The 17,500-nt window shown below is 46.8% G+C and overlaps 42 non-coding genes and 15 pseudogenes across 42 annotated transcripts in view; all 57 read right to left on the bottom strand.

The window, feature by feature from the left end:
• LOC138541161 (5S ribosomal RNA) overlaps positions 1–52 on the bottom strand; it is a 119-nt gene extending 67 nt beyond the window's left edge. The window contains exon 1 of the ribosomal RNA XR_011289175.1: positions 1–52. This exon is cut by the window's left edge and continues 67 nt beyond it. This is a non-coding gene — a ribosomal RNA (5S ribosomal RNA).
• A 106-nt stretch (positions 53–158) lies between these two features.
• Positions 159–277, bottom strand: LOC138548992 (5S ribosomal RNA). The gene has a single exon (XR_011292781.1). It is a non-coding gene; the product is annotated as a 5S ribosomal RNA (ribosomal RNA).
• A 463-nt stretch (positions 278–740) lies between these two features.
• LOC138546321 (5S ribosomal RNA) lies at positions 741–849 on the bottom strand (annotated as a pseudogene).
• Positions 850–955: 106 nt separating this feature from the next.
• LOC138548991 (5S ribosomal RNA) lies at positions 956–1,074 on the bottom strand. The gene has a single exon (XR_011292780.1). It is a non-coding gene; the product is annotated as a 5S ribosomal RNA (ribosomal RNA).
• Positions 1,075–1,537: 463 nt separating this feature from the next.
• On the bottom strand, positions 1,538–1,646 carry LOC138547104 (5S ribosomal RNA; annotated as a pseudogene).
• Positions 1,647–1,752: 106 nt separating this feature from the next.
• LOC138548504 (5S ribosomal RNA) lies at positions 1,753–1,871 on the bottom strand. Its single transcript, XR_011292303.1, has one exon. It is a non-coding gene; the product is annotated as a 5S ribosomal RNA (ribosomal RNA).
• A 106-nt stretch (positions 1,872–1,977) lies between these two features.
• Positions 1,978–2,096, bottom strand: LOC138537044 (5S ribosomal RNA). The gene has a single exon (XR_011285195.1). It is a non-coding gene; the product is annotated as a 5S ribosomal RNA (ribosomal RNA).
• A 106-nt stretch (positions 2,097–2,202) lies between these two features.
• LOC138550152 (5S ribosomal RNA) lies at positions 2,203–2,321 on the bottom strand. Its single transcript, XR_011293913.1, has one exon. It is a non-coding gene; the product is annotated as a 5S ribosomal RNA (ribosomal RNA).
• Positions 2,322–2,427: 106 nt separating this feature from the next.
• LOC138539789 (5S ribosomal RNA) lies at positions 2,428–2,546 on the bottom strand. Its single transcript, XR_011287854.1, has one exon. It is a non-coding gene; the product is annotated as a 5S ribosomal RNA (ribosomal RNA).
• Positions 2,547–2,652: 106 nt separating this feature from the next.
• LOC138538580 (5S ribosomal RNA) lies at positions 2,653–2,771 on the bottom strand. Its single transcript, XR_011286674.1, has one exon. It is a non-coding gene; the product is annotated as a 5S ribosomal RNA (ribosomal RNA).
• Positions 2,772–3,235: 464 nt separating this feature from the next.
• Positions 3,236–3,344, bottom strand: LOC138543869 (5S ribosomal RNA; annotated as a pseudogene).
• A 105-nt stretch (positions 3,345–3,449) lies between these two features.
• LOC138548780 (5S ribosomal RNA) lies at positions 3,450–3,568 on the bottom strand. Its single transcript, XR_011292574.1, has one exon. It is a non-coding gene; the product is annotated as a 5S ribosomal RNA (ribosomal RNA).
• A 106-nt stretch (positions 3,569–3,674) lies between these two features.
• LOC138541149 (5S ribosomal RNA) lies at positions 3,675–3,793 on the bottom strand. Its single transcript, XR_011289164.1, has one exon. It is a non-coding gene; the product is annotated as a 5S ribosomal RNA (ribosomal RNA).
• Positions 3,794–3,899: 106 nt separating this feature from the next.
• LOC138548990 (5S ribosomal RNA) lies at positions 3,900–4,018 on the bottom strand. Its single transcript, XR_011292779.1, has one exon. It is a non-coding gene; the product is annotated as a 5S ribosomal RNA (ribosomal RNA).
• Positions 4,019–4,481: 463 nt separating this feature from the next.
• LOC138546320 (5S ribosomal RNA) lies at positions 4,482–4,590 on the bottom strand (annotated as a pseudogene).
• A 106-nt stretch (positions 4,591–4,696) lies between these two features.
• On the bottom strand, positions 4,697–4,815 carry LOC138547830 (5S ribosomal RNA). The gene has a single exon (XR_011291658.1). It is a non-coding gene; the product is annotated as a 5S ribosomal RNA (ribosomal RNA).
• A 106-nt stretch (positions 4,816–4,921) lies between these two features.
• Positions 4,922–5,040, bottom strand: LOC138550151 (5S ribosomal RNA). Its single transcript, XR_011293912.1, has one exon. It is a non-coding gene; the product is annotated as a 5S ribosomal RNA (ribosomal RNA).
• Positions 5,041–5,146: 106 nt separating this feature from the next.
• On the bottom strand, positions 5,147–5,265 carry LOC138539786 (5S ribosomal RNA). Its single transcript, XR_011287852.1, has one exon. It is a non-coding gene; the product is annotated as a 5S ribosomal RNA (ribosomal RNA).
• A 106-nt stretch (positions 5,266–5,371) lies between these two features.
• On the bottom strand, positions 5,372–5,490 carry LOC138542072 (5S ribosomal RNA). The gene has a single exon (XR_011290061.1). It is a non-coding gene; the product is annotated as a 5S ribosomal RNA (ribosomal RNA).
• A 465-nt stretch (positions 5,491–5,955) lies between these two features.
• LOC138543465 (5S ribosomal RNA) lies at positions 5,956–6,064 on the bottom strand (annotated as a pseudogene).
• A 106-nt stretch (positions 6,065–6,170) lies between these two features.
• On the bottom strand, positions 6,171–6,289 carry LOC138541221 (5S ribosomal RNA). Its single transcript, XR_011289233.1, has one exon. It is a non-coding gene; the product is annotated as a 5S ribosomal RNA (ribosomal RNA).
• A 106-nt stretch (positions 6,290–6,395) lies between these two features.
• On the bottom strand, positions 6,396–6,514 carry LOC138541138 (5S ribosomal RNA). The gene has a single exon (XR_011289153.1). It is a non-coding gene; the product is annotated as a 5S ribosomal RNA (ribosomal RNA).
• A 106-nt stretch (positions 6,515–6,620) lies between these two features.
• Positions 6,621–6,739, bottom strand: LOC138550949 (5S ribosomal RNA). The gene has a single exon (XR_011294690.1). It is a non-coding gene; the product is annotated as a 5S ribosomal RNA (ribosomal RNA).
• Positions 6,740–7,202: 463 nt separating this feature from the next.
• On the bottom strand, positions 7,203–7,311 carry LOC138546318 (5S ribosomal RNA; annotated as a pseudogene).
• Positions 7,312–7,417: 106 nt separating this feature from the next.
• On the bottom strand, positions 7,418–7,536 carry LOC138541796 (5S ribosomal RNA). Its single transcript, XR_011289792.1, has one exon. It is a non-coding gene; the product is annotated as a 5S ribosomal RNA (ribosomal RNA).
• A 106-nt stretch (positions 7,537–7,642) lies between these two features.
• Positions 7,643–7,761, bottom strand: LOC138541938 (5S ribosomal RNA). The gene has a single exon (XR_011289930.1). It is a non-coding gene; the product is annotated as a 5S ribosomal RNA (ribosomal RNA).
• Positions 7,762–7,867: 106 nt separating this feature from the next.
• Positions 7,868–7,976, bottom strand: LOC138543006 (5S ribosomal RNA; annotated as a pseudogene).
• A 465-nt stretch (positions 7,977–8,441) lies between these two features.
• On the bottom strand, positions 8,442–8,550 carry LOC138546317 (5S ribosomal RNA; annotated as a pseudogene).
• Positions 8,551–8,656: 106 nt separating this feature from the next.
• Positions 8,657–8,775, bottom strand: LOC138548989 (5S ribosomal RNA). Its single transcript, XR_011292778.1, has one exon. It is a non-coding gene; the product is annotated as a 5S ribosomal RNA (ribosomal RNA).
• Positions 8,776–9,238: 463 nt separating this feature from the next.
• On the bottom strand, positions 9,239–9,347 carry LOC138546316 (5S ribosomal RNA; annotated as a pseudogene).
• Positions 9,348–9,453: 106 nt separating this feature from the next.
• Positions 9,454–9,572, bottom strand: LOC138547829 (5S ribosomal RNA). The gene has a single exon (XR_011291657.1). It is a non-coding gene; the product is annotated as a 5S ribosomal RNA (ribosomal RNA).
• A 106-nt stretch (positions 9,573–9,678) lies between these two features.
• On the bottom strand, positions 9,679–9,797 carry LOC138541041 (5S ribosomal RNA). Its single transcript, XR_011289060.1, has one exon. It is a non-coding gene; the product is annotated as a 5S ribosomal RNA (ribosomal RNA).
• Positions 9,798–9,903: 106 nt separating this feature from the next.
• LOC138550150 (5S ribosomal RNA) lies at positions 9,904–10,022 on the bottom strand. Its single transcript, XR_011293911.1, has one exon. It is a non-coding gene; the product is annotated as a 5S ribosomal RNA (ribosomal RNA).
• Positions 10,023–10,128: 106 nt separating this feature from the next.
• LOC138541359 (5S ribosomal RNA) lies at positions 10,129–10,247 on the bottom strand. The gene has a single exon (XR_011289368.1). It is a non-coding gene; the product is annotated as a 5S ribosomal RNA (ribosomal RNA).
• A 106-nt stretch (positions 10,248–10,353) lies between these two features.
• On the bottom strand, positions 10,354–10,472 carry LOC138538579 (5S ribosomal RNA). The gene has a single exon (XR_011286673.1). It is a non-coding gene; the product is annotated as a 5S ribosomal RNA (ribosomal RNA).
• Positions 10,473–10,936: 464 nt separating this feature from the next.
• Positions 10,937–11,045, bottom strand: LOC138543463 (5S ribosomal RNA; annotated as a pseudogene).
• Positions 11,046–11,150: 105 nt separating this feature from the next.
• On the bottom strand, positions 11,151–11,269 carry LOC138548769 (5S ribosomal RNA). Its single transcript, XR_011292563.1, has one exon. It is a non-coding gene; the product is annotated as a 5S ribosomal RNA (ribosomal RNA).
• Positions 11,270–11,375: 106 nt separating this feature from the next.
• Positions 11,376–11,494, bottom strand: LOC138537243 (5S ribosomal RNA). The gene has a single exon (XR_011285385.1). It is a non-coding gene; the product is annotated as a 5S ribosomal RNA (ribosomal RNA).
• Positions 11,495–11,600: 106 nt separating this feature from the next.
• LOC138548988 (5S ribosomal RNA) lies at positions 11,601–11,719 on the bottom strand. The gene has a single exon (XR_011292777.1). It is a non-coding gene; the product is annotated as a 5S ribosomal RNA (ribosomal RNA).
• A 463-nt stretch (positions 11,720–12,182) lies between these two features.
• On the bottom strand, positions 12,183–12,291 carry LOC138547106 (5S ribosomal RNA; annotated as a pseudogene).
• A 106-nt stretch (positions 12,292–12,397) lies between these two features.
• LOC138547828 (5S ribosomal RNA) lies at positions 12,398–12,516 on the bottom strand. The gene has a single exon (XR_011291656.1). It is a non-coding gene; the product is annotated as a 5S ribosomal RNA (ribosomal RNA).
• A 106-nt stretch (positions 12,517–12,622) lies between these two features.
• On the bottom strand, positions 12,623–12,741 carry LOC138550148 (5S ribosomal RNA). Its single transcript, XR_011293909.1, has one exon. It is a non-coding gene; the product is annotated as a 5S ribosomal RNA (ribosomal RNA).
• Positions 12,742–12,847: 106 nt separating this feature from the next.
• LOC138539785 (5S ribosomal RNA) lies at positions 12,848–12,966 on the bottom strand. Its single transcript, XR_011287851.1, has one exon. It is a non-coding gene; the product is annotated as a 5S ribosomal RNA (ribosomal RNA).
• A 106-nt stretch (positions 12,967–13,072) lies between these two features.
• On the bottom strand, positions 13,073–13,191 carry LOC138538578 (5S ribosomal RNA). The gene has a single exon (XR_011286672.1). It is a non-coding gene; the product is annotated as a 5S ribosomal RNA (ribosomal RNA).
• Positions 13,192–13,656: 465 nt separating this feature from the next.
• On the bottom strand, positions 13,657–13,765 carry LOC138543462 (5S ribosomal RNA; annotated as a pseudogene).
• Positions 13,766–13,871: 106 nt separating this feature from the next.
• LOC138548757 (5S ribosomal RNA) lies at positions 13,872–13,990 on the bottom strand. Its single transcript, XR_011292552.1, has one exon. It is a non-coding gene; the product is annotated as a 5S ribosomal RNA (ribosomal RNA).
• Positions 13,991–14,096: 106 nt separating this feature from the next.
• Positions 14,097–14,215, bottom strand: LOC138550672 (5S ribosomal RNA). Its single transcript, XR_011294420.1, has one exon. It is a non-coding gene; the product is annotated as a 5S ribosomal RNA (ribosomal RNA).
• Positions 14,216–14,321: 106 nt separating this feature from the next.
• LOC138550948 (5S ribosomal RNA) lies at positions 14,322–14,440 on the bottom strand. Its single transcript, XR_011294689.1, has one exon. It is a non-coding gene; the product is annotated as a 5S ribosomal RNA (ribosomal RNA).
• Positions 14,441–14,903: 463 nt separating this feature from the next.
• On the bottom strand, positions 14,904–15,012 carry LOC138546315 (5S ribosomal RNA; annotated as a pseudogene).
• Positions 15,013–15,118: 106 nt separating this feature from the next.
• Positions 15,119–15,237, bottom strand: LOC138541324 (5S ribosomal RNA). Its single transcript, XR_011289333.1, has one exon. It is a non-coding gene; the product is annotated as a 5S ribosomal RNA (ribosomal RNA).
• Positions 15,238–15,343: 106 nt separating this feature from the next.
• On the bottom strand, positions 15,344–15,462 carry LOC138541937 (5S ribosomal RNA). Its single transcript, XR_011289929.1, has one exon. It is a non-coding gene; the product is annotated as a 5S ribosomal RNA (ribosomal RNA).
• Positions 15,463–15,568: 106 nt separating this feature from the next.
• On the bottom strand, positions 15,569–15,687 carry LOC138538577 (5S ribosomal RNA). Its single transcript, XR_011286671.1, has one exon. It is a non-coding gene; the product is annotated as a 5S ribosomal RNA (ribosomal RNA).
• A 473-nt stretch (positions 15,688–16,160) lies between these two features.
• On the bottom strand, positions 16,161–16,269 carry LOC138546314 (5S ribosomal RNA; annotated as a pseudogene).
• Positions 16,270–16,375: 106 nt separating this feature from the next.
• Positions 16,376–16,494, bottom strand: LOC138537928 (5S ribosomal RNA). Its single transcript, XR_011286046.1, has one exon. It is a non-coding gene; the product is annotated as a 5S ribosomal RNA (ribosomal RNA).
• A 463-nt stretch (positions 16,495–16,957) lies between these two features.
• Positions 16,958–17,066, bottom strand: LOC138547041 (5S ribosomal RNA; annotated as a pseudogene).
• A 106-nt stretch (positions 17,067–17,172) lies between these two features.
• LOC138547827 (5S ribosomal RNA) lies at positions 17,173–17,291 on the bottom strand. The gene has a single exon (XR_011291655.1). It is a non-coding gene; the product is annotated as a 5S ribosomal RNA (ribosomal RNA).
• A 106-nt stretch (positions 17,292–17,397) lies between these two features.
• LOC138537043 (5S ribosomal RNA) overlaps positions 17,398–17,500 on the bottom strand; it is a 119-nt gene continuing 16 nt past the window's right edge. The window contains exon 1 of the ribosomal RNA XR_011285194.1: positions 17,398–17,500. This exon is cut by the window's right edge and continues 16 nt beyond it. This is a non-coding gene — a ribosomal RNA (5S ribosomal RNA).

Genomic DNA, 17,500 nt, shown 5'->3' with positions numbered 1-17,500 from the left:
GCTTCTGAGATCAGACGAGATCAGGCGCATTCAGTGTGGTGTGGCCGTAGGCTCTGGGCCTAGTGAGTGTTGTACTTTTAAGCATCTAGTCGGCTAGACCTTGCAGTTTTAAAAGGCAATTGAGAAAGGGCTCACTTCCTGAACTTGGAGCACAAAAAAGCCTACAGCACCTGGTATTCCCAGGCGGTCTCCCATCCAGGTACTAACTAGGCCTGACACTGCTTAACTTCCGAGATCAGACGAGATCGGGTGCATTCAGTGTGGTGTGGCCGTAGGCTCTAGGAATGCTAAGAATATTACTCTTATGCATTTGCATTTAGTAAGCTAAGCCATGCAGCCACTTGCAACATGATACCACGCTCATCGCTCGATCAGGCTCGATCAGGCGAGATATATAAGACTGGTGGGCCCATTCAGGACTCCTATGTCTGGTAGGATAACTTTAATTCATCCATCCTGTGTCTGTTGCAGGGAGGTGGAGAGAACAATCAACACAATAATGGTTTTCTTTCATGCCTCTTGAAGGACTCAATATTCTCTGTACTGCATTACATGTGAAAGTCGATTTATTACCCATGAACACACTACCTGTATGCTAATTCTATGTAAAAAGGTAGCTCCAGCCCTCATGATGTTGTCCAACATTTCCGCTATAAAACGGGATACAATTATTTTGGAAACATACCAAATTTGAAAAATAATTGAGAAGTTGCGCAATTACTAATCATGGAGCACAAAAAAGCCTACAGCACCTGGTATTCCCAGGCAGTCTCCCATCCAGGTACTAACTAGGCCTGACCCTGCTTAGCTTCCGAGATCGGGCACATTCAGTGTGGTGTGGCCGTAGGCTCTGGGCCTAGTGAGTTTTGTACTTTTAAGCATCTAGTCGGCTAGACCTTGCAGTTTTAAAAGGCAATTGAGAAAGGGCTCACTTCCTGAACTTGGAGCACAAAAAAGCCTACAGCACCTGGTATTCCCAGGCGGTCTCCCATCCAGGTACTAACTAGGCCTGACACTGCTTAACTTCCGAGATCAGACGAGATCGGGTGCATTCAGTGTGGTGTGGCCGTAGGCTCTAGGAATGCTAAGAATATTACTCTTATGCATTGGCATTTAGTAAGCTAAGCCATGCAGCCACTTGCAACATGATACCACGCTCATCGCTCGATCAGGCTCGATCAGGCGAGATATATAAGACTGGTGGGCCCATTCAGGACTCCTATGTCTGGTAGGATAACTTTAATTCATCCATCCTGTGTCTGTTGCAGGGAGGTGGAGAGAACAATCAACACAATAATGGTTTTCTTTCATGCCTCTTGAAGGACTCAATATTCTCTGTACTGCATTACATGTGAAAGTCGATTTATTACCCATGAACACACTGCCTGTATGCTAATTCTATGTAAAAAGGTAGCTCCAGCCCTCATGATGTTGTCCAACATTTCCGCTATAAAACGGGATACAATTATTTTGGAAACATACCAAATTTGAAAAATAATTGAGAAGTTGCGCAATTACTAATCATGGAGCACAAAAAAGCCTACAGCACCTGGTATTCCCAGGCAGTCTCCCATCCAGGTACTATCTAGGCCTGACCCTGCTTAGCTTCTGAGATCGGGCACATTCAGTGTGGTGTGGCCGTAGGCTCTGGGCCTAGTGAGTTTTGTACTTTTAAGCATCTAGTCGGCTAGACCTTGCAGTTTTGAAAGGCAATTGTGAAATGGCTCACTTCCTGAACTTGGAGCACAAAAAAGCCTACAGCACCTGGAATTCCCAGGTGGTCTCCCATCCAGGTACTAACTAGGCCCGACACTGCTTAGCTTCCGAGATCAGACGAGATCGGGCGCAATCAGTGTGGTGTGGCCGTAGGCTCTGGGCCTAGTGAGTTTTGTACTTTTAAGCATCTAGTCAGCTAGACCTTGCAGTTTTGAAAGGCAATTGAGAAATGGCTCACTTCCTGAACTTGGAGCACAAAAAAGCCTACAGCACCTGGTATTCCCAGGCGGTCTCCCATCCAGGTACTAACGAGGCCCGACACTGCTTAGCTTCCGAGATCAGACGAGATCGGGCGCAATCAGTGTGGTGTGGCCGTAGGCTCTGGGCCTAGTGAGTTTTGTACTTTTAAGCATCTAGTCAGCTAGACCTTGCAATTTTGAAAGGCAATTGAGAAATGGCTCACTTCCTGAACTTGGAGCACAAAAAAGCCTACAGCACCTGGTATTCCCAGGCGGTCTCCCATCCAGGTACTAACGAGGCCCGACACTGCTTAGCTTCCGAGATCAGACGAGATCGGGCGCATTCAGTGTGGTGTGGCCGTAGGCTCTGGTTCTTGTGAGTTTTGTACTTTTAAGCATCTAGTCGGCTAGACCTTGCAGTTTTGAAAGGCAATTGAGAAATGGCTCACTTCCTGAACTTGGAGTACAAAAAAGCCTACAGCACCTGGTATTCCCAGGCGGTCTTCCATCCAGGTACTAACTAGGCCCGACACTGCTTAGCTTCTGAGATCAGACGAGATCAGGCACATTCAGTGTGGTGTGGCCGTAGGCTTTGGGCCTAGTGAGTTTTGTACTTTTAAGCATCTAGTCGGCTAGACCTTGCAGTTTTAAAAGGCAATTGAGAAAGGGCTCACTTCCTGAACTTGGAGCACAAAAAAGCCTACAGCACCTGGTATTCCCAGGCGGTCTCCCATCCAGGTACTAACTAGGCCTGACACTGCTTAACTTCCGAGATCAGTCGAGATCGGGTGCATTCAGTGTGGTGTGGCCGTAGGCTCTAGGAATGCTAAGAATATTACTCTTATGCATTTGCATTTAGTAAGCTAAGCCATGCAGCCACTTGCAACATGATACCACGCTCATCGCTCGATCAGGCTCGATCAGGCGAGATATATAAGACTGGTGGGCCCATTCAGGACTCCTATGTCTGGTAGGATAACTTTAATTCATCCATCCTGTGTCTGTTGCAGGGAGGTGGAGAGAACAATCAACACAATAATGGTTTTCTTTCATGCCTCTTGAAGGACTCAATATTCTCTGTACTGCATTACATGTGAAAGTTGATTTATTACCCATGAACACACTACCTGTATGCTAATTCTATGTAAAAAGGTAGCTCCAGCCCTCATGATGTTGTCCAACATTTCCGCTATAAAACGGGATACAATTATTTTGGAAACATACCAAATTTGAAAAATAATTGAGAAGTTGCGCAATTACTAATCATGGAGCACAAAAAAAGCCTACAGCACCTGGTATTCCCAGGCAGTCTCCCATCCAGGTACTAACTAGGCCCGACCCTGCTTAGCTTCCGAGATCGGGCGCATTCAGTGTGGTGTGGCTGTAGGCTCTGGGCCTAGTGAGTTTGTACTTTTAAGCATCTAGTCGGCTAGACCTTGCAGTTTTGAAAGGCAATTGTGAAATGGCTCACTTCCTGAACTTGGAGCACAAAAAAGCCTACAGCACCTGGTATTCCCAGGTGGTCTCCCATCCAGGTACTAACTAGGCCCGACACTGCTTAGCTTCCGAGATCAGACGAGATCGGGCGCATTCAGTGTGGTGTGGCCGTAGGCTCTGGGCCTAGTGAGTTTTGTACTTTTAAGCATCTAGTCGGCTAGACCTTGCAGTTTTGAAAGGCAATTGAGAAATGGCTCACTTCCTGAACTTGGAGTACAAAAAAGCCTACAGCACCTGGTATTCCCAGGCGGTCTCCCATCCAGGTACTAACTAGGCCCGACACTGCTTAGCTTCTGAGATCAGACGAGATCAGGCGCATTCAGTGTGGTGTGGCCGTAGGCTCTGGGCCTAGTGAGTGTTGTACTTTTAAGCATCTAGTCGGCTAGACCTTGCAGTTTTAAAAGGCAATTGAGAAAGGGCTCACTTCCTGAACTTGGAGCACAAAAAAGCCTACAGCACCTGGTATTCCCAGGCGGTCTCCCATCCAGGTACTAACTAGGCCTGACACTGCTTAACTTCCGAGATCAGACGAGATCGGGTGCATTCAGTGTGGTGTGGCCGTAGGCTCTAGGAATGCTAAGAATATTACTCTTATGCATTTGCATTTAGTAAGCTAAGCCATGCAGCCACTTGCAACATGATACCACGCTCATCGCTCGATCAGGCTCGATCAGGCGAGATATATAAGACTGGTGGGCCCATTCAGGACTCCTATGTCTGGTAGGATAACTTTAATTCATCCATCCTGTGTCTGTTGCAGGGAGGTGGAGAGAACAATCAACACAATAATGGTTTTCTTTCATGCCTCTTGAAGGACTCAATATTCTCTGTACTGCATTACATGTGAAAGTCGATTTATTACCCATGAACACACTACCTGTATGCTAATTCTATGTAAAAAGGTAGCTCCAGCCCTCATGATGTTGTCCAACATTTCCGCTATAAAACGGGATACAATTATTTTGGAAACATACCAAATTTGAAAAATAATTGAGAAGTTGCGCAATTACTAATCATGGAGCACAAAAAAGCCTACAGCACCTGGTATTCCCAGGCAGTCTCCCATCCAGGTACTAACTAGGCCTGACCCTGCTTAGCTTCCGAGATCGGGCACATTCAGTGTGGTGTGGCCGTAGGCTCTGGGCCTAGTGAGTTTTGTACTTTTAAGCATCTAGTCGGCTAGACCTTGCAGTTTTGAAAGGCAATTGTGAAATGGCTCACTTCCTGAACTTGGAGCACAAAAAAGCCTACAGCACCTGGTATTCCCAGGTGGTCTCCCATCCAGGTACTAACTAGGCCCGACACTGCTTAGCTTCCGAGATCAGACGAGATCGGGCGCAATCAGTGTGGTGTGGCCGTAGGCTCTGGGCCTAGTGAGTTTTGTACTTTTAAGCATCTAGTCAGCTAGACCTTGCAGTTTTGAAAGGCAATTGAGAAATGGCTCACTTCCTGAACTTGGAGCACAAAAAAGCCTACAGCACCTGGTATTCCCAGGCGGTCTCCCATCCAGGTACTAACGAGGCCCGACACTGCTTAGCTTCCGAGATCAGACGAGATCGGGCGCATTCAGTGTGGTGTGGCCGTAGGCTCTGGTTCTTGTGAGTTTTGTACTTTTAAGCATCTAGTCGGCTAGACCTTGCAGTTTTGAAAGGCAATTGAGAAATGGCTCACTTCCTGAACTTGGAGTACAAAAAAGCCTACAGCACCTGGTATTCCCAGGCGGTCTTCCATCCAGGTACTAACTAGGCCCGACACTGCTTAGCTTCTGAGATCAGACGAGATCAGGCACATTCAGTGTGGTGTGGCCGTAGGCTCTGGGCCTAGTGAGTTTTGTACTTTTAAGCATCTAGTCGGCTAGACCTTGCAGTTTTAAAAGGCAATTGAGAAAGGGCTCACTTCCTGAACTTGGAGCACAAAAAAGCCTACAGCACCTGGTATTCCCAGGCGGTCTCCCATCCAGGTACTAACTAGGCCTGACACTGCTTAACTTCCGAGATCAGTCAAGATCGGGTGCATTCAGTGTGGTGTGGCCGTAGGCTCTAGGAATGCTAAGAATATTACTCTTATGCATTTGCATTTAGTAAGCTAAGCCATGCAGCCACTTGCAACATGATACCACGCTCATCGCTCGATCAGCGCTCGATCAGGCGAGATATATAAGACTGGTGGGCCCATTCAGGACTCCTATGTCTGGTAGGATAACTTTAATTCATCCATCCTGTGTCTGTTGCAGGGAGGTGGAGAGAACAATCAACACAATAATGGTTTTCTTTCATGCCTCTTGAAGGACTCAATATTCTCTGTACTGCATTACATGTGAAAGTTGATTTATTACCCATGAACACACTACCTGTATGCTAATTCTATGTAAAAAGGTAGCTCCAGCCCTCATGATGTTGTCCAACATTTCCGCTATAAAACGGGATACAATTATTTTGGAAACATACCAAATTTGAAAAATAATTGAGAAGTTGCGCAATTACTAATCATGGAGCACAAAAAAAGCCTACAGCACCTGGTATTCCCAGGCAGTCTCCCATCCAGGTACTAACTAGGCCCGACCCTGCTTAGCTTCCGAGATCGGGCGCATTCAGTGTGGTGTGGCCGTAGGCTCTGGGCCTAGTGAGTTTGTACTTTTAAGCATCTAGTCGGCTAGACCTTGCAGTTTTGAAAGGCAATTGTGAAATGGCTCACTTCCTGAACTTGGAGCACAAAAAAAGCCTACAGCACCTGGTATTCCCAGGTGGTCTCTCATCCAGGTACTAACTAGGCCCGACACTGCTTAGCTTCCGAGATCAGACGAGATCAGGCGCATTCAGTGTGGTGTGGCCGTAGGCTCTGGGCCTAGTGAGTTTTGTACTTTTAAGCATCTAGTCGGCTAGACCTTGCAGTTTTGAAAGGCAATTGAGAAATGGCTCACTTCCTGAACTTGGAGTACAAAAAAGCCTACAGCACCTGGTATTCCCAGGCGGTCTCCCATCCAGGTACTAACTAGGCCCGACACTGCTTAGCTTCTGAGATCAGACGAGATCAGGCGCATTCAGTGTGGTGTGGCCGTAGGCTCTGGGCCTAGTGAGTGTTGTACTTTTAAGCATCTAGTCGGCTAGACCTTGCAGTTTTAAAAGGCAATTGAGAAAGGGCTCACTTCCTGAACTTGGAGCACAAAAAAGCCTACAGCACCTGGTATTCCCAGGCGGTCTCCCATCCAGGTACTAACTAGGCCTGACACTGCTTAACTTCCGAGATCAGACGAGATCGGGTGCATTCAGTGTGGTGTGGCCATAGGCTCTAGGAATGCTAAGAATATTACTCTTATGCATTTGCATTTAGTAAGCTAAGCCATGCAGCCACTTGCAACATGATACCACGCTCATCGCTCGATCAGGCTCGATCAGGCGAGATATATAAGACTGGTGGGCCCATTCAGGACTCCTATGTCTGGTAGGATAACTTTAATTCATCCATCCTGTGTCTGTTGCAGGGAGGTGGAGAGACCAATCAACACAATAATGGTTTTCTTTCATGCCTCTTGAAGGACTCAATATTCTCTGTACTGCATTACATGTGAAAGTCGATTTATTACCCATGAACACACTGCCTGTATGCTAATTCTATGTAAAAAGGTAGCTCCAGCCTTCATGATGTTGTCCAACATTTCCGCTATAAAACGGGATACAATTATTTTGGAAACATACCAAATTTGAAAAATAATTGAGAAGTTGCGCAATTACTAATCATGGAGCACAAAAAAGCCTACAGCACCTGGTATTCCCAGGCAGTCTCCCATCCAGGTACTAACTAGGCCTGACCCTGCTTAGCTTCCGAGATCGGGCACATTCAGTGTGGTGTGGCCGTAGGCTCTGGGCCTAGTGAGTTTTGTACTTTTAAGCATCTAGTCGGCTAGACCTTGCAGTTTTGAAAGGCAATTGTGAAATGGCTCACTTCCTGAACTTGGAGCACAAAAAAGCCTACAGCACCTGGTATTCCCAGGTGGTCTCCCATCCAGGTACTAACGAGGCCCGACACTGCTTAGCTTCCGAGATCAAACGAGATTGGGCGCATTCAGTGTGGTGTGGCCGTAGGCTCTGGTTCTTGTGAGTTTTGTACTTTTAAGCATCTAGTCGGCTAGACCTTGCAGTTTTGAAAGGCAATTGAGAAATGGCTCACTTCCTGAACTTGGAGTACAAAAAAGCCTACAGCACCTGGTATTCCCAGGCGGTCTTCCATCCACGTACTAACTAGGCCCGACACTGCTTAGCTTCTGAGATCAGACGAGATCAGGCACATTCAGTGTGGTGTGGCCGTAGGCTCTGGGCCTAGTGAGTTTTGTACTTTTAAGCATCTAGTCGGCTAGACCTTGCAGTTTTAAAAGGCAATTGAGAAAGGGCTCACTTCCTGAACTTGGAGCACAAAAAAGCCTACAGCACCTGGTATTCCCAGGCGGTCTCCCATCCAGGTACTAACTAGGCCTGACACTGCTTAACTTCCGAGATCAGGTGCATTCAGTGTGGTGTGGCCGTAGGCTCTAGGAATGCTAAGAATATTACTCTTATGCATTTGCATTTAGTAAGCTAAGCCATGCAGCCACTTGCAACATGATACCACGCTCATCGCTCGATCAGCGCTCGATCAGGCGAGATATATAAGACTGGTGGGCCCATTCAGGACTCCTATGTCTGGTAGGATAACTTTAATTCATCCATCCTGTGTCTGTTGCAGGGAGGTGGAGAGAACAATCAACACAATAATGGTTTTCTTTCATGCCTCTTGAAGGACTCAATATTCTCTGTACTGCATTACATGTGAAAGTTGATTTATTACCCATGAACACACTACCTGTATGCTAATTCTATGTAAAAAGGTAGCTCCAGCCCTCATGATGTTGTCCAACATTTCCGCTATAAAACGGGATACAATTATTTTGGAAACATACCAAATTTGAAAAATAATTGAGAAGTTGCGCAATTACTAATCATGGAGCACAAAAAAAGCCTACAGCACCTGGTATTCCCAGGCAGTCTCCCATCCAGGTACTAACTAGGCCTGACCCTGCTTAGCTTCCGAGATCGGGCACATTCAGTGTGGTGTGGCCGTAGGCTCTGGGCCTAGTGAGTTTTGTACTTTTAAGCATCTAGTCGGCTAGACCTTGCAGTTTTAAAAGGCAATTGAGAAAGGGCTCACTTCCTGAACTTGGAGCACAAAAAAGCCTACAGCACCTGGTATTCCCAGGCGGTCTCCCATCCAGGTACTAACTAGGCCTGACACTGCTTAACTTCCGAGATCAGACGAGATCGGGTGCATTCAGTGTGGTGTGGCCGTAGGCTCTAGGAATGCTAAGAATATTACTCTTATGCATTTGCATTTAGTAAGCTAAGCCATGCAGCCACTTGCAACATGATACCACGCTCATCGCTCGATCAGGCTCGATCAGGCGAGATATATAAGACTGGTGGGCCCATTCAGGACTCCTATGTCTGGTAGGATAACTTTAATTCATCCATCCTGTGTCTGTTGCAGGGAGGTGGAGAGAACAATCAACACAATAATGGTTTTCTTTCATGCCTCTTGAAGGACTCAATATTCTCTGTACTGCATTACATGTGAAAGTCGATTTATTACCCATGAACACACTGCCTGTATGCTAATTCTATGTAAAAAGGTAGCTCCAGCCCTCATGATGTTGTCCAACATTTCCGCTATAAAACGGGATACAATTATTTTGGAAACATACCAAATTTGAAAAATAATTGAGAAGTTGCGCAATTACTAATCATGGAGCACAAAAAAGCCTACAGCACCTGGTATTCCCAGGCAGTCTCCCATCCAGGTACTAACTAGGCCTGACCCTGCTTAGCTTCCGAGATCGGGCACATTCAGTGTGGTGTGGCCGTAGGCTCTGGGCCTAGTGAGTTTTGTACTTTTAAGCATCTAGTCGGCTAGACCTTGCAGTTTTGAAAGGCAATTGTGAAATGGCTCACTTCCTGAACTTGGAGCACAAAAAAGCCTACAGCACCTGGTATTCCCAGGTGGTCTCCCATCCAGGTACTAACTAGGCCCGACACTGCTTAGCTTCCGAGATCAGACGAGATCGGGCGCAATCAGTGTGGTGTGGCCGTAGGCTCTGGGCCTAGTGAGTTTTGTACTTTTAAGCATCTAGTCAGCTAGACCTTGCAGTTTTGAAAGGCAATTGAGAAATGGCTCACTTCCTGAACTTGGAGCACAAAAAAGCCTACAGCACCTGGTATTCCCAGGCGGTCTCCCATCCAGGTACTAACGAGGCCCGCCACTGCTTAGCTTCCGAGATCAGACGAGATCGGGCGCAATCAGTGTGGTGTGGCCGTAGGCTCTGGGCCTAGTGAGTTTTGTACTTTTAAGCATCTAGTCAGCTAGACCTTGCAATTTTGAAAGGCAATTGAGAAATGGCTCACTTCCTGAACTTGGAGCACAAAAAAGCCTACAGCACCTGGTATTCCCAGGCGGTCTCCCATCCAGGTACTAACGAGGCCCGACACTGCTTAGCTTCCGAGATCAGACGAGATCGGGCGCATTCAGTGTGGTGTGGCCGTAGGCTCTGGTTCTTGTGAGTTTTGTACTTTTAAGCATCTAGTCGGCTAGACCTTGCAGTTTTGAAAGGCAATTGAGAAATGGCTCACTTCCTGAACTTGGAGTACAAAAAAGCCTACAGCACCTGGTATTCCCAGGCGGTTTTCCATCCAGGTACTAACTAGGCCCGACACTGCTTAGCTTCTGAGATCAGACGAGATCAGGCACATTCAGTGTGGTGTGGCCGTAGGCTCTGGGCCTAGTGAGTTTTGTACTTTTAAGCATCTAGTCGGCTAGACCTTGCAGTTTTAAAAGGCAATTGAGAAAGGGCTCACTTCCTGAACTTGGAGCACAAAAAAGCCTACAGCACCTGGTATTCCCAGGCGGTCTCCCATCCAGGTACTAACTAGGCCTGACACTGCTTAACTTCCGAGATCAGTCGAGATCGGGTGCATTCAGTGTGGTGTGGCCGTAGGCTCTAGGAATGCTAAGAATATTACTCTTATGCATTTGCATTTAGTAAGCTAAGCCATGCAGCCACTTGCAACATGATACCACGCTCATCGCTCGATCAGGCTCGATCAGGCGAGATATATAAGACTGGTGGGCCCATTCAGGACTCCTATGTCTGGTAGGATAACTTTAATTCATCCATCCTGTGTCTGTTGCAGGGAGGTGGAGAGAACAATCAACACAATAATGGTTTTCTTTCATGCCTCTTGAAGGACTCAATATTCTCTGTACTGCATTACATGTGAAAGTTGATTTATTACCCATGAACACACTACCTGTATGCTAATTCTATGTAAAAAGGTAGCTCCAGCCCTCATGATGTTGTCCAACATTTCCGCTATAAAACGGGATACAATTATTTTGGAAACATACCAAATTTGAAAAATAATTGAGAAGTTGCGCAATTACTAATCATGGAGCACAAAAAAAGCCTACAGCACCTGGTATTCCCAGGCAGTCTCCCATCCAGGTACTAACTAGGCCCGACCCTGCTTAGCTTCCGAGATCGGGCGCATTCAGTGTGGTGTGGCCGTAGGCTCTGGGCCTAGTGAGTTTGTACTTTTAAGCATCTAGTCGGCTAGACCTTGCAGTTTTGAAAGGCAATTGTGAAATGGCTCACTTCCTGAACTTGGAGCACAAAAAAGCCTACAGCACCTGGTATTCCCAGGTGGTCTCCCATCCAGGTACTAACTAGGCCCGACACTGCTTAGCTTCCGAGATCAGACGAGATCGGGCGCATTCAGTGTGGTGTGGCCGTAGGCTCTGGGCCTAGTGAGTTTTGTACTTTTAAGCATCTAGTCGGCTAGACCTTGCAGTTTTGAAAGGCAATTGAGAAATGGCTCACTTCCTGAACTTGGAGTACAAAAAAGCCTACAGCACCTGGTATTCCCAGGAGGTCTCCCATCCAGGTACTAACTAGGCCCGACACTGCTTAGCTTCTGAGATCAGACGAGATCAGGCGCATTCAGTGTGGTGTGGCCGTAGGCTCTGGGCCTAGTGAGTGTTGTACTTTTAAGCATCTAGTCGGCTAGACCTTGCAGTTTTAAAAGGCAATTGAGAAAGGGCTCACTTCCTGAACTTGGAGCACAAAAAAGCCTACAGCACCTGGTATTCCCAGGCGGTCTCCCATCCAGGTACTAACTAGGCCTGACACTGCTTAACTTCCGAGATCAGACGAGATCGGGTGCATTCAGTGTGGTGTGGCCGTAGGCTCTAGGAATGCTAAGAATATTACTCTTATGCATTTGCATTTAGTAAGCTAAGCCATGCAGCCACTTGCAACATGATACCACGCTCATCGCTCGATCAGGCTCGATCAGGCGAGATATATAAGACTGGTGGGCCCATTCAGGACTCCTATGTCTGGTAGGATAACTTTAATTCATCCATCCTGTGTCTGTTGCAGGGAGGTGGAGAGAACAATCAACACAATAATGGTTTTCTTTCATGCCTCTTGAAGGACTCAATATTCTCTGTACTGCATTACATGTGAAAGTCGATTTATTACCCATGAACACACTACCTGTATGCTAATTCTATGTAAAAAGGTAGCTCCAGCCCTCATGATGTTGTCCAACATTTCCGCTATAAAACGGGATACAATTATTTTGGAAACATACCAAATTTGAAAAATAATTGAGAAGTTGCGCAATTACTAATCATGGAGCACAAAAAAGCCTACAGCATCTGGTATTCCCAGGCAGTCTCCCATCCAGGTACTAACTAGGCCTGACCCTGCTTAGCTTCCGAGATCGGGCACATTCAGTGTGGTGTGGCCGTAGGCTCTGGGCCTAGTGAGTTTTGTACTTTTAAGCATCTAGTCGGCTAGACCTTGCAGTTTTGAAAGGCAATTGTGAAATGGCTCACTTCCTGAACTTGGAGCACAAAAAAGCCTACAGCACCTGGTATTCCCAGGTGGTCTCCCATCCAGGTACTAACTAGGCCCGACACTGCTTAGCTTCCGAGATCAGACGAGATCGGGCGCAATCAGTGTGGTGTGGCCGTAGGCTCTGGGCCTAGTGAGTTTTGTACTTTTAAGCATCTAGTCAGCTAGACCTTGCAGTTTTGAAAGGCAATTGAGAAATGGCTCACTTCCTGAACTTGGAGCACAAAAAAGCCTACAGCACCTGGTATTCCCAGGCGGTCTCCCATCCAGGTACTAACGAGGCCCGACACTGCTTAGCTTCCGAGATCAGACGAGATCGGGCGCATTCAGTGTGGTGTGGCCGTAGGCTCTGGTTCTTGTGAGTTTTGTACTTTTAAGCATCTAGTCGGCTAGACCTTGCAGTTTTGAAAGGCAATTGAGAAATGGCTCACTTCCTGAACTTGGAGTACAAAAAAGCCTACAGCACCTGGTATTCCCAGGCGGTCTTCCATCCAGGTACTAACTAGGCCCGACACTGCTTAGCTTCTGAGATCAGACGAGATCAGGCACATTCAGTGTGGTGTGGCCGTAGGCTCTGGGCCTAGTGAGTTTTGTACTTTTAAGCATCTAGTCGGCTAGACCTTGCAGTTTTAAAAGGCAATTGAGAAAGGGCTCACTTCCTGAACTTGGAGCACAAAAAAGCCTACAGCACCTGGTATTCCCAGGCGGTCTCCCATCCAGGTACTAACTAGGCCTGACACTGCTTAACTTCCGAGATCAGTCGAGATCGGGTGCATTCAGTGTGGTGTGGCCGTAGGCTCTAGGAATGCTAAGAATATTACTCTTATGCATTTGCATTTAGTAAGCTAAGCCATGCAGCCACTTGCAACATGATACCACGCTCATCGCTCGATCAGCGCTCGATCAGGCGAGATATATAAGACTGGTGGGCCCATTCAGGACTCCTATGTCTGGTAGGATAACTTTAATTCATCCATCCTGTGTCTGTTGCAGGGAGGTGGAGAGAACAATCAACACAATAATGGTTTTCTTTCATGCCTCTTGAAGGACTCAATATTCTCTGTACTGCATTACATGTGAAAGTTGATTTATTACCCATGAACACACTACCTGTATGCTAATTCTATGTAAAAAGGTAGCTCCAGCCCTCATGATGTTGTCCAACATTTCCGCTATAAAACGGGATACAATTATTTTGGAAACATACCAAATTTGAAAAATAATTGAGAAGTTGCGCAATTACTAATCATGGAGCACAAAAAAAGCCTACAGCACCTGGTATTCCCAGGCAGTCTCCCATCCAGGTACTAACTAGGCCCGACCCTGCTTAGCTTCCGAGATCGGGCGCATTCAGTGTGGTGTGGCCGTAGGCTCTGGGCCTAGTGAGTTTGTACTTTTAAGCATCTAGTCGGCTAGACCTTGCAGTTTTGAAAGGCAATTGTGAAATGGCTCACTTCCTGAACTTGGAGCACAAAAAAAGCCTACAGCACCTGGTATTCCCAGGTGGTCTCCCATCCAGGTACTAACTAGGCCCGACACTGCTTAGCTTCCGAGATCAGACGAGATCGGGCGCATTCAGTGTGGTGTGGCCGTAGGCTCTGGGCCTAGTGAGTTTTGTACTTTTAAGCATCTAGTCGGCTAGACCTTGCAGTTTTGAAAGGCAATTGAGAAATGGCTCACTTCCTGAACTTGGAGTACAAAAAAGCCTACAGCACCTGGTATTCCCAGGCGGTCTCCCATCCAGGTACTAACTAGGCCCGACACTGCTTAGCTTCTGAGATCAGATGAGATCAGGCGCATTCAGTGTGGTGTGGCCGTAGGCTCTGGGCCTAGTGAGTGTTGTACTTTTAAGCATCTAGTCGGCTAGACCTTGCAGTTTTAAAAGGCAATTGAGAAAGGGCTCACTTCCTGAACTTGGAGCACAAAAAAGCCTACAGCACCTGGTATTCCCAGGCGGTCTCCCATCCAGGTACTAACTAGGCCTGACACTGCTTAACTTCCGAGATCAGACGAGATCGGGTGCATTCAGTGTGGTGTGGCCATAGGCTCTAGGAATGCTAAGAATATTACTCTTATGCATTTGCATTTAGTAAGCTAAGCCATGCAGCCACTTGCAACATGATACCACGCTCATCGCTCGATCAGGCTCGATCAGGCGAGATATATAAGACTGGTGGGCCCATTCAGGACTCCTATGTCTGGTAGGATAACTTTAATTCATCCATCCTGTGTCTGTTGCAGGGAGGTGGAGAGAACAATCAACACAATAATGGTTTTCTTTCATGCCTCTTGAAGGACTCAATATTCTCTGTACTGCATTACATGTGAAAGTCGATTTATTACCCATGAACACACTGCCTGTATGCTAATTCTATGTAAAAAGGTAGCTCCAGCCCTCATGATGTTGTCCAACATTTCCGCTATAAAACGGGATACAATTATTTTGGAAACATACCAAATTTGAAAAATAATTGAGAAGTTGCGCAATTACTAATCATGGAGCACAAAAAAGCCTACAGCACCTGGTATTCCCAGGCAGTCTCCCATCCAGGTACTAACTAGGCCTGACCCTGCTTAGCTTCCGAGATCGGGCACATTCAGTGTGGTGTGGCCGTAGGCTCTGGGCCTAGTGAGTTTTGTACTTTTAAGCATCTAGTCGGCTAGACCTTGCAGTTTTGAAAGGTAATTGTGAAATGGCTCACTTCCTGAACTTGGAGCACAAAAAAGCCTACAGCACCTGGTATTCCCAGGTGGTCTCCCATCCAGGTACTAACGAGGCCCGACACTGCTTAGCTTCCGAGATCAGACGAGATTGGGCGCATTCAGTGTGGTGTGGCCGTAGGCTCTGGTTCTTGTGAGTTTTGTACTTTTAAGCATCTAGTCGGCTAGACCTTGCAGTTTTGAAAGGCAATTGAGAAATGGCTCACTTCCTGAACTTGGAGTACAAAAAAGCCTACAGCACCTGGTATTCCCAGGCGGTCTTCCATCCACGTACTAACTAGGCCCGACACTGCTTAGCTTCTGAGATCAGACGAGATCAGGCACATTCAGTGTGGTGTGGCCGTAGGCTCTGGATCTAGTGAGTTTTGTACTTTTAAGCATCTAGTCGGCTAGACCTTGCAGTTTTAAAAGGCAATTGAGAAAGGGCTCACTTCCTGAACTTGGAGCACAAAAAAGCCTACAGCACCTGGTATTCCCAGGCGGTCTCCCATCCAGGTACTAACTAGGCCTGACACTGCTTAACTTCCGAGATCAGTCGAGATCGGGTGCATTCAGTGTGGTGTGGCCGTAGGCTCTAGGAATGCTAAGAATATTACTCTTATGCATTTGCATTTAGTAAGCTAAGCCATGCAGCCACTTGCAACATGATACCACGCTCATCGCTCGATCAGGCTCGATCAGGCTCGATCAGGCGAGATATATAAGACTGGTGGGCCCATTCAGGACTCCTATGTCTGGTAGGATAACTTTAATTCATCCATCCTGTGTCTGTTGCAGGGAGGTGGAGAGAACAATCAACACAATAATGGTTTTCTTTCATGCCTCTTGAAGGACTCAATATTCTCTGTACTGCATTACATGTGAAAGTCGATTTATTACCCATGAACACACTACCTGTATGCTAATTCTATGTAAAAAGGTAGCTCCAGCCCTCATGATGTTGTCCAACATTTCCGCTATAAAACGGGATACAATTATTTTGGAAACATACCAAATTTGAAAAATAATTGAGAAGTTGCGCAATTACTAATCATGGAGCACAAAAAAGCCTACAGCACCTGGTATTCCCAGGCAGTCTCCCATCCAGGTACTAACTAGGCCTGACCCTGCTTAGCTTCCGAGATCGGGCACATTCAGTGTGGTGTGGCCGTAGGCTCTGGGCCTAGTGAGTTTTGTACTTTTAAGCATCTAGTCGGCTAGACCTTGCAGTTTTAAAAGGCAATTGAGAAAGGGCTCACTTCCTGAACTTGGAGCACAAAAAATCCTACAGCACCTGGTATTCCCAGGCGGTCTCCCATCCAGGTACTAACTAGGCCTGACACTGCTTAACTTCCGAGATCAGACGAGATCGGGTGCATTCAGTGTGGTGTGGCCGTAGGCTCTAGGAATGCTAAGAATATTACTCTTATGCATTTGCATTTAGTAAGCTAAGCCATGCAGCCACTTGCAACATGATACCACGCTCATCGCTCGATCAGGCTCGATCAGGCGAGATATATAAGACTGGTGGGCCCATTCAGGACTCCTATGTCTGGTAGGATAACTTTAATTCATCCATCCTGTGTCTGTTGCAGGGAGGTGGAGAGAACAATCAACACAATAATGGTTTTCTTTCATGCCTCTTGAAGGACTCATTATTCTCTGTACTGCATTACATGTGAAAGTCGATTTATTACCCATGAACACACTGCCTGTATGCTAATTCTATGTAAAAAGGTAGCTCCAGCCCTCATGATGTTGTCCAACATTTCCGCTATAAAACGGGATACAATTATTTTGGAAACATACCAAATTTGAAAAATAATTGAGAAGTTGCGCAATTACTAATCATGGAGCACAAAAAAGCCTACAGCACCTGGTATTCCCAGGCAGTCTCCCATCCAGGTACTAACTAGGCCTGACCCTGCTTAGCTTCCAAGATCGGGCACATTCAGTGTGGTGTGGCCGTAGGCTCTGGGCCTAGTGAGTTTTGTACTTTTAAGCATCTAGTCGGCTAGACCTTGCAGTTTTGAAAGGCAATTGTGAAATGGCTCACTTCCTGAACTTGGAGCACAAAAAAGCCTACAGCACCTGGTATTCCCAGGTGGTCTCCCATCCAGGTACTAACTAGGCCCGACACTGCTTAGCTTCCGAGATCAGACGAGATCGGGCGCAATCAGTGTGGTGTGGCCGTAGGCTCTGGGCCTAGTGAGTTTTGTACTTTTAAGCATCTAGTCAGCTAGACCTTGCAGTTTTGAAAGGCAATTGAGAAATGGCTCACTTCCTGAACTTGGAGCACAAAAAAGCCTACAGCACCTGGTATTCCCAGGCGGTCTCCCATCCAGGTACTAACGAGGCCCGACACTGCTTAGCTTCCGAGATCAGACGAGATCGGGCGCAATCAGTG

The sequence above is a fragment of the Ambystoma mexicanum genome, unplaced genomic scaffold (genome assembly GCF_040938575.1).
Source record: "Ambystoma mexicanum isolate Mex_15411 unplaced genomic scaffold, UKY_AmexF1_1 Mex_scaf10, whole genome shotgun sequence".
NCBI lineage: Eukaryota > Metazoa > Chordata > Amphibia > Caudata > Ambystomatidae > Ambystoma > Ambystoma mexicanum.
The sequence above is the reverse complement of the archived record's forward strand: the minus strand, read 5'-3'. Positions and strand labels throughout refer to the sequence as shown.